Source organism: Crotalus tigris, unplaced genomic scaffold, assembly GCF_016545835.1.
Source record: "Crotalus tigris isolate CLP2741 ecotype Arizona unplaced genomic scaffold, ASM1654583v1 scf7180000024456.194487, whole genome shotgun sequence".
NCBI lineage: Eukaryota > Metazoa > Chordata > Lepidosauria > Squamata > Viperidae > Crotalus > Crotalus tigris.
Window position 1 is genome coordinate 176,096 of NW_024100625.1, and position 10,897 is coordinate 186,992.

General features: G+C 35.2%; 1 long non-coding RNA gene across 1 annotated transcript in view; it reads left to right on the top strand.

The window, feature by feature from the left end:
* The window catches only part of LOC120303075, a 158,647-nt gene extending 149,509 nt beyond the window's left edge, over positions 1–9,138 (top strand). The window contains exon 4 of the long non-coding RNA XR_005555344.1: positions 6,022–9,138. This is a non-coding gene — a long non-coding RNA (uncharacterized LOC120303075). The remainder of the gene's footprint in view (positions 1–6,021) is intronic.
* Positions 9,139–10,897: the final 1,759 nt, after the last annotated feature.

Below are 10,897 nucleotides of genomic sequence, written 5' to 3' on the forward strand. Positions count from 1 at the left end.
TATATAAACAGGTAAATAAGGGGTGTGGGGAAGCACAAAATGGCATGTTATAATTGCATGAAAGCAGCAACAATAGAATATACTTCAGTCTTTTCACACAATGCAAACAGAGCACACTTTAGGATATCAGGAGGAAATTTTACACACTCCATGATCAGCAACTGCACACATGCTACTTGCAAAGACTAAATTAAATGTTTCAGTGAACTTAGAAAAAATGGCAAGAGGCAAGTAGGAATCATGTCTCTGGCTGTCAACAGATGAGATAAAAAAAGGGCATCACCTCCTTCTCTGTTTCCAGTTTTGCCCATTTCTTATTTTCGGTAGAATGATTTCAGGCAGCTGGATTTTATTTTTCTTAGAAAAATCAAATGCTTGGATTTCAAAGGAGGCATTAACATAATATTGTTCTTTTAGAAAAGATTGTTTTGCTTTCTTAATTATTCCAATATTTGTAGAATTTTAGGTGTTTTCTGAGGTTTTTTTCCTACAGATATTTTGTTAAACCATGGTCCTTCAACAACTCTATGGTTAGAAGGCTTAAATTCAGCAGCATGTTGGATGACCCAGCTGAGTATAAGAAGCTATTAAAGTAGAACGAAGTTCTTATTAAGGTAGCAGAATTGAACCTACTTAATTCATCTCAAAACCTGCATTTTGACAGATTTTAGATTGGTTCAGTTTTGGAAAAAAGTAAATGATATAGATTGGAAAGCTTTTGTGACAATTTTTTTTAAATAAAAAAATCCCCTCAAATCTCAATTAGTATTTAAGACATTATGAAAATGGTACAACACAAATCATACCTTTTCAAATTTGCTTTGGGGTGCACTAGTATTTCCTCCTAGATTTACTAAGGAATATATCTATTGGCTCTTACATTAATTTAAAATAAAAACTAATCAGACTGGAATGAAACTGATATTATCAATGAATTAGAAAGAAGATAAAACATAGCCACATATAAAAAGTGAAATTTAACAATAATTGTTCAAGACAGAATGGGGAAATATTTTAACCTAAATTTGATAAGTAAAATTGAAATCATACCAGTGCCTCAAAGAATTTCAGATTGCAAGAGAGATGGTTAATCTCTGCATGTTTATTTAGCAGAATTTCATTATAATAATGATATTGGATGGAACAGAGAATGGAGATGATGTAATTTGTGTTATGCCCAATAAATAACTCTTCATATTTTACTGAATAGCAGTAACATAAATGAATTGAAAAATCCTCTACTTACATGGATTTTAAAGGTGTCCCATTCCTGAAAATTTCTCCATGTTCACTTCTCTTATTAAAAATAATAAATCATTGTTTTCTTTTGGAAAGAGGAATATTTGGCAATGCTGCCTACTGGCTAAAGACAAATGCTGGCTTATCCTTAACTAGTAATAAATATTGTGAATCTGCTTCAGATCATATTCTGCAGAAATGTATGAGATTTCTAGTTCCCTATGTCACCTGGGCTGTATAAAGAGATGAGGATGACTACAAACATTTATCTTTCCAATTCAGTTTGTAAGACAAATAAATCCATCCCCCAAAATAGGATTCCTAAACATATTTATGACATTACTGTCATATTAACATTACTGGAGATTGACAGAGCCTTTCCTGATTCTGCCAAATCTTTCCTACCTTCCTGTTCCCAGAAACAGGAAATATACATCGCCCATTAAATATTAAGGATTTTTGTTTGCTTGTTTCCAGGAAACCTTTAAAAAATAATGGGTTCTGAAGTAAGTTGAGAAGAGTTTTGTGAAGGACTGGGTAGGGTTCTACATTGCACACGGAGGGGGGTTTATGTGAATAAGAAATTAGCAACAGCATCTATATCAGTGATGGCAAACCTTTTAGAGACCGAGTGCCCAAAAACTGGCCCCACCACACTCCACCCCCTGCTCTGCCCCCGCTCCGCCCCATCTCACCTGCCCGCAGGACTACTCACTGCCTCCAGGGCCCACTGCAGATCGCCCAGCAGCGCCATGGCGGCCACACCCTCTGCTCGCACCCCACAGCATCAACTGTGTGGGATAGGCCGTGAGAGCAGAGTCTTGTCTATGCTGCCTGGCTGCCATGTTCTTGGCTTCACTGCTCCGCATGGGCCACACTCGGGGGCAACTCTCCTCCAGGGGGGCTGCTGGTGAGGAGGGAGTCACGGGGAAGGCAAGGCTGGCGCAATGGCACATGTGCCCACAGAGAGGGCTCCGAGTGCCGCCTCTGGCACCCGTGCCATAGATTTGCCACCACTGATCTATATAGTGGACCTTTCTGAATTCCCATCTCCAAGATCTAATTTGTTTCTATTTCATTTAAAGGTACTGCCCAAGTTCATTGTAAGAACAGATTACTTGATGCATATGTTTGAACATACTGTATATTCACACATGTACAGGTGATTGTGGTTGAAGGGGAGAAGTGCAAAAACTGTGTTTTAACAGGAAGGGTTATGACCTGTCTGTGGTCCATGAAATGTAACTGTTGAAACAAACATAATTTGAGCAAAATCTAATATCTTCCAATTATTTTAGATACACAGGGGACTCTTCCCCTCTGCCTTTCTCCAGTTGTATCTCTTAGCATATCAAGATCAATAAGTATTACAACAGTGACATTGTTGTACTCTCTCTTACACAGAATTTCTTCTAGAGGAAAAAATAATAATTCATTCATGGGATTTAAAAATAATCGGATAACATAGTGAATTGTGAAATCTCTGGGGAAATTGATGACAGTAGTTATCTGTCTACTTCAAAATAGAGCATAAGCATACTCATAATATTGCAGCTTCTAAGCAACAAAGGGGAAATCCGGAGGGAGGGGAGGGGTAATATCAAAGCAGATTGAATCCTCAAGGCCCAGCTTCCCAGCAGTGAAAATGTCAGACTGTTTACCAGGTGGCAGGCAGAGAGGAAAGGAAAACAAAGTTCGTGGAAGCAAGAAAAACAATGGGTGAAATTATTAAACTTACTTTGTAGAAATCTCAGAATCAGCCAAAATCAGGTCTGTGCAATTACCTCCTGTATTCAGTTGTCACATTTTAAGGGGAATTTTAAATGGAAATTTCTGCAGTTATCGATGTATGGATTGTAGATCTACGATCCATATATCTTTTTGAAATGAATGTTTTTTAAAGTATATAATGTAATATAATATAATATAATATAATATAATATATATCCTATATAAGACTTTCTGTACATAAATACGCTATTCAGCTTTTTTCCCTAGGCAACTGTATAATAGTCATTTAATGTGCAAGTAATTTTAAGTTACCTCTTTGGTAACATTTTCCTAAAAAACAAAGATTCCATCCAATGATTTCCAAAATAGATACTGATTTTTACAAATGCATAGGAGAGAATGATGGTCAGCAGAAGAGTCCCTTAAATGCTGCCACCCACGATAGCAGTTCATAATACTGTCATGAAAAGAAAACCTTAATAGATTTCTTTTTTTTTTAATTTATTTTTTTATTTTCATTACAATCATAAGAAAAAAAATTCAGATACATAACAAGTTAAAATACAACACACAAATTCCGACATTGCTCACCCATTTCCCCCCAAATAGATTTCTTTAGCATCCTAGAGACCAGGGTGTTCTGCACATGAGGACAAGAATGAAAGAAAAGGGAGAAGTAATCCCTGTCAAGACAGAAGTTAGTAGAAATCACAATGAGATTAAGCTTTCGTTTTTATTTATTTTTTTCGTTTGTTTTCTGAAGTTCAGAATTTAATCTCAACCCTGAAATTTCCCCAATCTTTTGGTGAATATTGCTGCAACTTTAGAAATTTGTAAACGCCTTGAGCAGATTAGGAGGCCTGTTACAAAGCAACAGTTGAGTATAGAATTTGCTTTAATCTACAGATGGATCTTGAAATGTTTTGCTTTGAGTGTATAGACAAACTTGAAATTTATACGTGGTTATTTTGCTTTTTGTTCATAGTAAAGATATTTGATATATGTGCATGTTTTGCATAGAAACTTTAAATTAATCTTTTATTATTTCTCTGTTTAGAAAAAACTAAGAAATTAATTGTTGTAAGCTGCCCAGAGTCATGATACGAGATGAGCGGCAAATAATTTTTTATAAATAAAATTAATTAATTAAAACAGGTAAACAAATAGCAAACATTTTGTACCAGGCTCATTAAGCATATCATATAGCCCTTAAGCAAATCTGGCTTCTCCAGTTGGTTTTGCTTGCCAGAAGGCTGGGTGGAGAGATCAGAAATCGCAGTTGTATAATTGCAAGGCATTGCAGCCACTATAAATGTGAATTGGTTGCCAAGCATGGAATTTCAATCATACGACCGCAGGGTTGTAAGGCACTTTTTTTGAGGCCTCCATAATTTTGAACTGTCATTAAATGAATGGTTGTAAGTCAAGGACTGTTTGTATGGAATTCTGAAGCACTTCAAGATCTTGGGAAGGGTTAGCTAATGAGTCATAATATGCCATTTTAACATTTCAGTTCTCCTATCTTCCAAATATTTTTAATAATATTTTCTACAATCATACGTATCTCATTTATAAGTGTGTTTGTGTTTGTATGCCTTTATGGTAATTTTCTTTTTTACTGAGGCATATAAAAAGCATTTATATAGTTAGGTATGAATCAGCTGTACATTCATTATTCATGAAACCAGATTTCATCAGATTATTAGTTCTAAACTTGGTCTGTTCTTCACTTAATCAGGGTGTTATAGTTCTTTTTGAATGCTGAAACAGCAATTGCTTACATAATATCCTAAGGATTAGAAATTGCTAATAATATAGTATTTATGTTAAATAGCTTCTTCATAACCAAAGCTGAGGGGGAAACTAGGTCACAGAAAATATATTAAAAACAGAGATTACAGGAATATTGACATTTTTATGTCAAAAGCTGTTTAAGTCATCACTAATTCCCACCACGATAGCAAAACATTTCCCTCTGGTTTCTTTCGGTTCCCATTTTAATATATGATTTATGTTCATTATCTTGCTATAGACAGTTCAGTTTATCTAATGTGAACAGCAGAAAGGCATTTTGGAGGGCTAATGACATGAATGACATTGGAGAATATACAGCTGAATGAGCCTTGGTTAACATAACTAATAGCATTGCATTTAGGAATGTGTTAGAATAATAATAATAATAAACTGTAGTTTGGTTTGTTACATACCTTGTTCTTTTTTTCAGCTCTGCCTGTTTAAGGTCAAAATGCAAAAGATGCTAATTTCTTCAGGTTTGAAATTCACACTTTCCTAAGGTAGTTTTAAATTAATGAAAAGTGGCTTTAGTCTCAGTCTTCTGAGTTAGGCCAGATCAGGAAAACAGAACTATCACAACTGTTATGCAACTCTGTTTTATTGTTATAAAACAATAAAGTGCTACCATGGAATCTTGAAAATTTAATGACATAGCTTGCTTTCCCTTTTTCTTATACCAAAGAATTTAAGATACCACTTTAAATATTGGAATAGTGCATCCAGTTTTGGTCACACTACTGTAAAGATGTTGAGACTCTAGAAAGTATACAGAGAAGAGCAACAAAGATGACTAGGGACTGATCACTAAAACATATGGTTGCAGGAATTAGGTACGTCTAGTTCAATGAAAATAAGGACTAGGTTGTGACATGATAGCAATGTTCCAATATCTAAAAAGTTGCCACAAAGAGGGAGTCAACCTATTCTCCAAAGCACCTGAAGGCAGGACAAGAAGCAACGGATGGAAACTAATCAAGGAGAGAAGCAACCTAGAACTCAGGAGAAATGTGGAAGTCAGGAAAAAATTCTTGACAGTTAGAACAATCAGTGGAACAACTTGTCTCCAGAAGTTGTAGGTGCTCCAACACTGCAGGTTTTTAAGAAGAGATTGGATAAACATTTGTCTGAAATGGTATAGGGTCTTCTGCTTGAGCAAGGGGTTGGACTAAAATACCTCCAAAGTACCTTCCAACTTTGTTATTCTGTTAAGATAGGACATTCCTAATTTTATTCTTTCACCTCTCCCCCCCTTTCCAGGTTGATCTCATGTATTTGTAATGGCTGGTACATTCCTTCTACAACATGGGTATCAAACTCGTTGACGGATCATGACTGTTTTCGCATTGCTGGAGCTGGGGTGGGCACGGCCTCCACATGATGCAACCGGCCCCTGGGCTGGCAGTTTGACACCCCTGTTCTACAAGATTATTCCTCTACTTTTAGAGGAGAACAATTGTAACTGGATTAAAAAGGGGTTATAATACAGTACGTACTTAAAAGGACTGTATTACCTTAGTCCTTGATGATCATTTCAGCTTTGTTAGTCTAATCTTGGGCTCTCTTAGTTATGATTTGCTCCTTGTACTTTTTTGTGCTCACCCTTGCCTAAGAGATCTCCTGTTAACAATTGCGGGAGATATTTTATTAAGTATAACTACGTGAACAGTTCAAGTATGATATGAATCTGGGTGAGACTTTCACAGAAAAAAATTCATGGTAATTTCTGAAAAGTAATGTATTATGTGGATTTAGATGGACAAATAGTGACATTTTGAAAGACCCTGTTACAATTGATCTGGCTGAAGTTAATCTACCTTGAACCTAGAGGTAAAGGAGCATATAAAATACTTAAACTTGTGAAGAAATTTTTATCCTAAATGTAAAAGTATATTACTATATTCAGTAGCCACATAAAAAAAACATTGTAATATATATATTCATTCATCCTCTATATTAATTGCTTTTTTGCTTTTTTAAGGTAATATATCTTTTTTTACTTTTTCTGGATTTTACTGTACAAAGTTTTACCATCCCTGGTTGTCAGCACTGTAAATTTTATAAAGGATTATGCATGACTGATAGGAAAAAAATCATGATTGATAACTAGATATTGGTAACAAAGAAATATGAACCCACAGTTATAATCACTTAATGTATTAGGCCCTCAAAAATAATAAAATATTTTAGAAATATGTGCTTTGAGTATATTTTATTCATTTATTATAGCAAATTATATAGCTCACATCTCACAGTTGTAACTCTAGGTGTTAAAATGAAGCAAAACAGATGAGGGGGAAAAAAAACAATGGCAGCCAAAGACAAATGCCTCCAATCAAAAAGATGCAGATAGTCCTCAACTTAACAACCATTTATTTAGCATCTGTTCAAAGTTATAACAGCACTGGAAAAAAAAAACATTTACAATCATTCGGCACATTTATAAGTGTTGCAGCATCCACTTGGCCATGTGATCAAAATTAGAGCGCCTGGCTACTGGCATGTGCTTACAACCAGTTGGAGCATCTTGGGGTTGTGTGGTTGCCATTTGAAATCTTCTCAGCTGGCTTCCAACAAGCAAAGTCAATGGGGGAGGGGGATTCAGATTTGCTTAATGACTGCATAATTCTCAACAACGGCCTTATTTCCCTTATCCACTGTTGCTAAAAAGTTTGTAAAATCAGGCATGACTCCCTTAACACTTACTTTGCTTAGCAAAGGAAATTCTGGTCATCCAGACTCATCCCTTTTCTACATGTATCATTGTGTTACATGCCCACCTAGAAGTGGTAGAGCATTCTGTGCAATGGTGTAATGCTGCTTTTGTCATTCTGACAAAACGAAACAAAACAAGAGAGAAGGGGGGGGGGGAAACATCTATTCTTTTTCTTATATCTTCATATTTGAAAAGTTTCTCTTTAAAACTGCATTTAACTAGTTTTAAAAAAATATTTGACGATCTCAAATATCATAAGATTTATGACATAATTGTTAAGAAAAAGTAACTTTAAAAAAAACCCGACACCAGAAATCGATCTCAGAAATGATTATTTTACAAGCAGTGCTTGCAAAAATGTTGATACTTGCCCAGCCACATATTCATATACCTATGCTTATTAATCAAAGAATGGCAATTATAACAAATTATTGACATAAAGATATTAAATGCTTCACTTTTGCTTTTTTCTTGAATATTCTTTTTTTTAAAAGAAAATTGGACAGTATCTCCTTGCTCCCTTTGAAAATCTTTCTATCTTTTGGTGAGAAGCCTGGAAGGAAGACTTTCCTTTTATTAAAATTAGTAAATCTGAGATGGACAGTGATTTATCTTTATATGTATTTGTGTGTGTGTGTGTATGTAGCCTTATTGTCTTATTCCAACAAACTCAGCTTATCGGTGGGTATGTATGATATACAGTACACTATTGTACCACTTGCTAAGATAATCATAAAAATGTAGATAAACTGTATTTAATAAAAATGTACTGTACAATGTATGAAACTTACTGCAGTAAGATCTTAATGATTGAAATAAAAATATCTTATAAAAATAAGATATTTTACATAAAGGCAAGGACAGAAAAATATCCTTGCATTCTTAAAAGGAACAGAAAAATAAGATGCAAACCATTTTACAGTGATCATTGTTGCTACTTATTTGGCCACTGAAAAACATGCTGAAAGTATAATTTATTATAACATTTTTCTCATTATCCAGTCTGGAATTATGTACTTTAGACCTATAAAGGTCAATTAATGATATCTGCTCTACATAGATTTCATGCTAGAAAATACACAGAATACACCCTGAATTTTAATTGTAGAATCGTCCCTAATACTGCTGAGGTTTGTCCAAATTGGATCTTGGCAAACAAACTCTTACTGAGAACAAGCCAATATATACAGAACTCAACATCCAAGGGAAAGAAATTACACAATCACCTCTGGATAACAGTTCGTAGGCTGAGTATTTTGGCAACAGCGGAGGGATCCCTTAGTGTTCATTATCACTGATTTCCAGTGAAGATGAATTCCACACAAAGTCATACAATGACAGGTCTTGAAATTTGTGAACACTGATGCTTTCAGTCAATGAATCTATAATTTTTGGAAAGAAATTGTTAAAAAGCATTGTATTAAAATGTATAAAGTATTATTAGCTATATGTATATACTGGGTCAAACAGATATGGGACAGTAAGGATATGTGCACCTCACACAATCATTTAGTAGTATGATTGCAAGAAAGAATAATAATCTCAAGGCTTCTAGTTTTTTTTTTTTTAAATGATGCCTCCTCATAGAAATCAGGATCCATATGAATTCTGTTCAAGCATTATACCATCCAGAGCAGTTGGGGTCAGGTGGAGTGACAACAAGTGTAGTAGCAACCCCAAAACGTCATTGGAATAATACTGAAGGATGGGGAATTGGGATTATCTGGAGTATGCTCATGATAAACATTGATGATAATCTAACCCCTGAATGGATCCATAAGTAATGGTAATCAAGATGATGTAAACCAGTAATATCTTGAAAAAAGAGCATGTTCAAGCTTTTTACATTAAAGAAGTGCCTTCGTTCTTTTCATCATTGGGCACTTCCCACTTCCTAGAAACAAATGAACATTATATAGTATTTGGGGAAAGCAAATGCGGTAGCTGAAAACAAAGGAAAAAGGAGTTACAAGATTCTTTTTTATGTATAGATACATAATATTATCAAAGGTCAATAAACTTGATCAATGCCTTTAAAATGGTCTCTGTTTTAAAAAAACCTAAAATCTAAGTCTTTTTCTAAAAAGAGGCATTTTTGAAGGTATAACTCAAGGTTTGTTGATATCTGTTTCATTGATGTTATTAGGAAAAGCCAAAAAGAGAGCTTATGGTGATTTGTTTCTTCTCTAGATAGAGAGAATGAGGGTTAGGGTTAGTCAGGGCTATATTCCCTCTTGGGTAGTTGTCAGAAGTTGAATTCTTCTGAGGCAATCTGACAAAGGCTACCTGCCATTGTGGTGGGACACCCCTAATTCTCCAGAGTTATGATGCACATGCAAGAGGATACTAATGGTGAATATATTTACCCAGAACAACAAAGAAAGATATATTATGGACAAATACAGGTGTAGCATTGGAAAAAAAATAAAAGTAGTTCTAATCAGGATAATTTTTCAGGAAGCCCATACAATCTTACGAATGATAGAATCATTCGTGGTTCTAAACTATTGGAGTGTGTAGTACAAGTAATTTTCAAGGTAGATGCAGGTGAGATATTGGAACTTTAAGACTTTAAAACCTAGCTTGGTTGGTGATAGTAGAATGCTTGTAAACATATAAAAATTCAGGGTGGCGGGTGAGGATGGCCTTTTGTTTTGTTATCGTGGTGGGAATTGAAGGTGTTTAATAAGAGCAATTGATGGGATCTATCAGAAATGTTCCAGCATCCTTATTAAATTGTTCTCTAGCTTCTGCTTTTTTACTTCGAAGAAAGCATGCTCTGTTCTCAAGGTCTTTTTGGAAAGCTATATTCTTTTGATTATGCACCATAAACTTAGCATCAACTCTCAGGGCTCAGGAAATGGGAAAGACAACTTAGACATTTATTTTGTGGCAATGTTTTTATACTTGGGTGAATGCACATAAAACAGTGAAAAAGTAATTCAGGCGAGGGAGTATTTTATCAGGAAACATAGATAGGGCAGGCTAGAAAAGTAAGTGCCCTCCTAACCATATCCATGTACTCTGAGTTTTTTGGTGATTTCCATTTTGTTCTATGAGTTCATGGTGACCTAACCCTAATCCTAAATTGAATTTTCCTACTATGGGATTTTCCCATGTATTTTACAAGGAAACATAGATAGGGCAGGCTAGAAATGTAAGTCCCCTTCTAACCATATCCAAGCACTCCGAGTTTGTTGGTGCTGTCCATTTTGCTCTATGAGTTCATGGTGACCTAACCCTAACCCTAAGTGGAATTTTCCTCCAATGGGATTTTCCCATGTATTTTACCAGAAAACAAAGATAGGGCAGGGTAAAAAACTAACTCCCCTCCTAACCATATCCAAGCATTCCAAGTTTGTTGGTGATGTCCATTTTGCTCTATGAGTTCTTGGTGACCTAACCCTAACCCTAAGTGGA